The sequence below is a fragment of the Olea europaea genome, chromosome 10 (assembly GCF_002742605.1).
Source record: "Olea europaea var. sylvestris chromosome 10, O_europaea_v1, whole genome shotgun sequence".
NCBI lineage: Eukaryota > Viridiplantae > Streptophyta > Magnoliopsida > Lamiales > Oleaceae > Olea > Olea europaea.
The window spans coordinates 29,262,373-29,269,508 of record NC_036246.1 but is presented as its reverse complement, the minus strand read 5'-3'; positions in this window follow the sequence as shown (position 1 = coordinate 29,269,508).

Below are 7,136 nucleotides of genomic sequence, written 5' to 3'. Positions count from 1 at the left end.
TAAAAAAAAAAAAATGTAATTTCTTTTTTTTTTTTTTTTTTTTTTTTTACATATTTTTATAATTTCAATATTTAAATAATATAATTCAATGTTAAAGATAGAAAACGTTGCTTAAAAATGCATCTAGCTAGGTAGTTTGATACATAATTAGGAATTAAGAAAACATAGATGCTGCAAATTGCTAAGGGGATTTGGTATGTGCTCATAATTAATTTTGTAGTGGGTAGTGCAATTTTGTTGTCAACTAAAATTGTTATATACAATATAGTTATATTATTTTGTATGGTATTTTTAGGTGAAGTCCCATTTAGTTGCTCGAGGGGATTGTCCATTTGTTGGGATTATTGCATGATAGTTCGAACAAATGATTCACTTTTCACTTATCTAATTAGTTCTTCCAATTTTGATTTGACCGATCCATCTACTTCCTTCGGCTAGTAGCCAACTAACAAGTCCCTTGTAGGCCTTCCATATTTATTATTTCAACTACATGTCATTTTGGTCTAAATTGGACATCTACATGCTCCACGAACCAACTTTTACATGAAATATTGTAATGAAAATATTTATCATTTATCATAAAACAATAAAAACATAGAAATGAAGATAGAAACATAAAAAATTACATTTATATGTGTAGTCTTAATCTAGTCAAGAAATATTAGTAATTTAGGGATCCACTTTTGGTGATTCTAGGATTAGGTCTTGTATATTGTACAATTAGGGAATTTCTTAATGAATAGATCCAAAGCAAGGTATCGTGTCTTCCTTAATAATGTTACAAAGGCTAGGGAGTAGGACGAGAATGGCCAAACTTTTCCCAAGGCAGATATTTGTCAATGGGAGCACCCCTTTTAGGAAAATTATATATGTGCTGCTAAAAAATAAGTTAATGAAATTGCAACGAGAACCATATGTTGGAGATATATTCAATAACTAGAAAATGAGGCTCAAGCAACGGCCAAGTTCTCATTGACAAATGTCATTCCTTTTTTTTTCGTGGATTACCTATGGGCTGCCCATCGGAACAGAAAAAAGCTATTTAAATAAATAAAATAATAATTTTCTTGTGCCCATCACAAAATTTCCCTGCAAAATTGCGTTTTAGTGAAGGACAAATGAGCATCACCGACAGTTTTCCATCGCTGAAACCTCATTTTTTAGTAGCATTAATGGTGCAATTTTCCCTTTCTATTTTTTGTATTATCTATTTTCCCAGTCAGAAGTATACAGTTGAGAATGAAAATGCCCCATCAGTACCCTCAACTCTCCCAATACAAATATTTATGGCTTGCATGATTAAAGTTTGACTCATAACTTATAATTAAATAATCTTTTTCATAATTTTTAATTACTCAATCAAAGAAGATCATACATGGTGGAGCAGTTAAGCTTCAGTATCTCCTCATACACTCATGTTCTGAAATTTTTTTCTTCTGCATGCTTAGTGGATCTTGCTTTGACTTGGGATTAAAGATATCGTGTCTAAAAGCAACAATGTCAATTTACTTTTTTTTTTTTTTTTTTTTTTTTTAAATTTTTTTTATATTTAAATATTTAAAAAATATAATTAGAAACATAAAAAATTACATTTATATGTGTAGTCTTAATCTAGTCAAGAAATATTAGTAATTTAGGGATCCACTTTTGGTGATTCTAGGATTAGGTCTTGTATATTGTACAATTAGGGAATTTCTTAATGAATAGATCCAAAGCAAGGTATCGTGTCTTCCTTAATAATGTTACAAAGGCTAGGGAGTAGGACGAGAATGGCCAAACTTTTCCCAAGGCAGATATTTGTCAATGGGAGCACCCCTTTTAGGAAAATTATATAATTTTGCTCACTTGGTTGGATAAGTATTAAAAATGAATTTTATGGTCCAAAATTCACCATTATTGACAATGATTAATAAAAGGGGCTCATGCCGTAAGTTAGACCAATTCGATAATCATATAGAGATGATGATGAGCAATACATTTATAATATGTTTAGTACGTTGTCAAGTAAAGTTTTCGTAGTGTTTATTAAATGATCAAAACCTCAACTTCCCTTCTCGTATGTTTGCATTTGTGTGTGTGTGTGTGTGATAACGCTTTAGTAGCTTTTGGCCCTCTACATATTTCCTTGCCACAAAGATCACCAACGTCATTTCTTGGCACAACTTCTACTTAAAAAAGGGAAGAAATTGTGAACAACATACTTCTTTTTCACCCACTAAAGTAAAAATTGTTACTTTTTTAAAAGATAATTTACTTCACAATCAAAAAAAGTATATTACTTATTTCTATTTTTAACCAATAAAAATTATTTATTATAAAACTTACTTATTAATAAGTAACTTTAAAAGTTTAGATGAACATGCTTATTAATTGTTATGAATAAACAAAATAACAACTTTTTACAATTTATAATTTCGTTATCAAGAGTGAACTTTCATGTCCTAACTTATCTCAAAAATAGTTGGTTTAGTCGGTCCAACATTTACTCAATAAGTTATACTATGCCATGTTATAAACTAGCATTGAAAGAAGGGTTAAAATTTTTCTTGATTTCCATATTTTAATGTAAGATTCTTTGTCCAGTCACAAAGTAATTGCTCATACATAGTAGTGCATGAACACTAATCGGCCAATCACAAGCATACATATAATGTGCATATGCACATGTTTATAACACAAAAAACAATTAGGAAGCAACTATTTGTATGGATGTCTCCTAGCCATCACTTGCTAAACTAGGTGCTTTCTAATCTTCGATCTATGCCTCATCATATACAAACAAAGACAACAAAAGGATCAAAACGTGAATTGCATATTAAACGTTGCAACAGTAAATTAAAACTGCAAAGCCGATGCCACCACTCCGCTCCCCTCACTCCTCTCCACTCCGCTCCGCTTTCACATCAATCAATTTGACCCAATAAACCTGTATTTCACTCTATATGAACTACATACATAACAATCTCCACCTTGATGAATATTCACCCCATAGGAAAAAATACTGAAAAAGCATAACCTGGGGAAATATACCATCATGGACCAATAGGTTGGGATACCTCCTCTCTAACACCTATAAATGTTAATCGAGTTCAAGTAATGCTTGAACCTATTCATTGTGTTTGGTTTTGTGAGGTGTAATTCCAACAATAACCAAGGTGATATCGAGCTCAGTTTCCACCAAATATCGAAACAACCACGATAGAGACAACACCTAACTTTCACTTTCTTTCTTCCCACATACGGTTGCTATCTATACTCACAAAGAGTCAGCCAAGATGAAGAACAATATAGCCCAAGAGAAAACCACACAGGTTATATGAAAGAAAGAGGCCGAGAATCAATATCACAGAAAGAGATAGAGAGTTCTTCATCTTGGAGGCGTAGAGGAGCCGTAGGTTATAAGCTAAGTGAGTGACCAAAAAATGGTAAGTTAGGTTAGGTTAACTTAGTGGTCCAAACAAGGCTCAACACAAAGGTAATGGGTTCCAAATGAATACCATAGCCCTCTAAGTAAATGGGACGGACCACGAGCAACACTATTAAAATAGGTTGCTTCTAGCGGTCCATAGAAAATTGGGTTGGGTTGGGTTGTCTCGATGATTGTGTGACATATAATTCAATCATATGACTAAAGTCGATTGATAATAAATAAAATCGAGGTTACACCATTGCCCAGAAGGTCGTTCGACAACAAATTGCCTAACAACCTCTACCTTGGTGTCAAAGGACCTGCAAAAGAAAATGTCTCCCATTCGTGACACCTCTAATAGAAAATCAATAAAATTGAAAATCATTTACATGTACCAATGTTTAGAAGTTCCTTGCAACTTCTAAACCTTGCCAGTGGCAGTACCTTCGCCCCATATCGGAAGGGTTGTAGTGGGTGTGAACCTTTTCAAGTCTTACCACCTCTTGAGATACTATATCTCCAATGAAGTGGAATCTAATATCAATGTGTTTAGTGGGCCCGTGAAAAATGGGGTTCTTGCACAAATGTATAGATGACTGACTATTAGAATACACTATCACATAATCATTCAAGACACAAAGTTCATGAAGTAGGCCTCTAAGCCATAGAGCTTCTTTAATAATTTCAGTGGTAGCAATATATTCTGATTCAGTAGTGGATAGTGCAACAATGTGTTGTAACTGTGATTTCCAACTAACACATGAATTAGATAAGGTAAACACGTAAGACGAAGTGGATTTCCTACCATCCCTATCTCCCGCATAATCAGCATCTACAAAACTCTTTAATTTTATACCTTCTTTATTAGCACTAAACTTTAAACCTACATCACTTGTACCCTTCAAGTACTTTAATAGCCACTTTAGCGCTTCCCAATGTTCAGGGCCCGGATTAGCCATGTATCTACTGAGAGTACTAATAGCAAAACCTAAATTCGGTCTAGTGCAAACCATCAAATACATTATGGAACCAATCACATTAGAGTAAGGCACTCTACTCATATATTCTACTTCACGCTCATTGCAAGGAGATTGTTCCTTCGATAAAACAAAATGATTAGTAAGAGGCAACCTGACAGGTTTGCAATCACTTATATTAAATTTCTTCAATACTTTGGATATGTATGGAGACTGATGCAAGAACAAAACGGAATTTGACATATCTCTTTCTATTTTCATGCTTAGGATTCTCTTAGCCTTACCTAGGTCTTTCATGTCAAATTCACCACGTAGTTTTGCTTTTATGTTATTTATCCACTCAGAGGATGATCCAATCAAGAGCACGTCGTCCACATAGAGCAACAAAAACAGATAATTATCATCAGTCTCATTGTGTTGAAAATACAAGCAGTGATCAAATTTACTTCTTTAGAACCCTATAGTGGGTACAAAGGAATCAAACCTCTTGTACCACTGTCTAGGAGATTATTTTAACCCATACAAGGATCTTCTCAGAAAACACATATAATCAGGTTTTGACTTATCCTTAAAATCTTTTGGTTGATTCATGAATATTTGTTCATCAAGCTCACCATGTAAAAAGGCAGTTTTTACATCAAGTTGTTCAAGTTCCCAGTCAAAGTGTGCAACAAATACAAGCATGACCCTAATAGTGGTGTACTTAACAACTGATGAGAAAATCTCATTATAATCAACGCCCTCCTTCTGTGTGTAACCTTTAGCCACTAACGTAACTTTAATTCTTAAGGGTTCCGAGCTACTAGTACCTTCCTTAATTTTAAAGACCCATTTGCAATCAACAATCGATTTGTTCTTAGGCCTAGGTACCAGCTCTCAAGTATGATTCTTTTCTAGAGAACTCATCTTTTCTTTCATTGCCTTAAGCCATTCATTAGATTGATCACTGCCTATCGCCTTTTCAAAAGTTTTTGGCTCTTTATCAGCTAGTTCTTCATAATTAGCATGGGCGAAAGCTAATTTAGATTCAAAACCGAACCTTCTAGGTTCTCTCGTTTGTCTCCTCTCTCTATCCCTAACTAAGTTGTAGTTAGCTAAAGGATTTTCTTCCTCATAGTGTTCTTCTATCATTACTTCGTCACTATTCTCCACCTCAGGTTCCTGAACTTGAATCTCCATCTCATTAGGAACAGTAGGGGCAAGTGTACTGAGCTTTCCTAACTCCACTTTAAACGAGTCTCTCTTTTCACCTGGGTCAGTTTCACTCTCAGGTTCAGTTTTCCCTTTGATACACAGCATCTCATTCTCGTTAAACGTGACATCCGTACTTATGATGATCTTAATCCCTTTTTGACTTCTATCTCATAACCTATAGCCCTTAACACCCTTGGGGTATCCTAGAAAGACACACTTCCTAGCTCTAGGTTCCAGCTTTCCCTTACTCTGATGAGAAAAAGTAGTAAAGCCAAAAGTCCTAAGTATCGAGTAATCATTCAGTTTACCCGATCATCTCTCATGCGGAGTGTCACCATTCAATGCAGCAGAAGGAGTCAGGTTAATCAAATAACAAGGAGTCAGGTTAATCAAATAACAAGCAGTCATAACAGCCTCACCCCAAAATGATTTGGGAACACCAAAATTTAACATCATGCAACGTACTTTATCTAGTATGGTTCTATTCATCATTTCCGCTACCCCATTTTGCCGAAGAGTGTAAGGAACGGTCTTATGTCTAGTTTGACGCTTTCTTTACACATACTATCAAATTCCTTATTGCAGAATTCTAGACAGTTATCTGTCCTTAAAAATTTGATTTTCTTGCTAGTTTGGTTTTCCACTTGTCTCTTCCAGTTATTAAAACTATTAAAAGTCTCAGATTTATCTTTCAATAGATAGACCCACACTTTCGTAGTATAGTCATCGATATAGACAGGAAATACCTATTCCCACTCGATGTGGGATTACTAGCAGGACCCCACGGATCAGAGTGCACATATTCAAGTATGCCTTTAGCTCTATTAACACTCGTGGAGAACGAAGTTTTATGATGTTTACCAAGCACACAATGATCACAAAATGACAAATTTGACACACAGTCATTACCAAACGCACATTTTTCATTAAGTAGCTTAAGTCTCTTGATGCCTACGTGAGCAAGTCTATTATGCCATGTGTGTGTGTGTGATCAATCTTGGCAAAAGAGATAGAGGAGTTCAAACCTCTAATCACTTCCCCAGTAGTAATATAGATATCGTTTTTCTTAATTCCCTTAATGGAAACTAAAGCACCTTTGATCATTTTTAGCATACCATCTCCAATTTTACCAGTGAAGTCATCATTTTCAAGTCTCCCTACTGAAATCAGATTCCTAGACAATTTGGAAATATATCTAACATCCTTTAACGTGTACACAAAACTTGTGTCAAATTTTAAATTTATGTCACCAATTCCAGCAATAGTATAGGCAAAGTTATCACACAGCACAACATGTCCAACATTAGATTCATATAATTTATAAAACTAATTCTTTTCAAACGTCACATGAAAAGATGCACCAGAGTCAAGTATCCACTCATGCATGCGGGAATTAGCAGTTAGATTTAATTCAGTAGTATATGTAACAGGACTTGTAATCATATAGACCTCACCACCATTTATATCGGAAGTAGATCCTAACACATTGACATCATCTCTCTCCTTAACCTTTAGCTTACCCTTCTCCTTATGACAATCCTTTATAAAATGTCCTT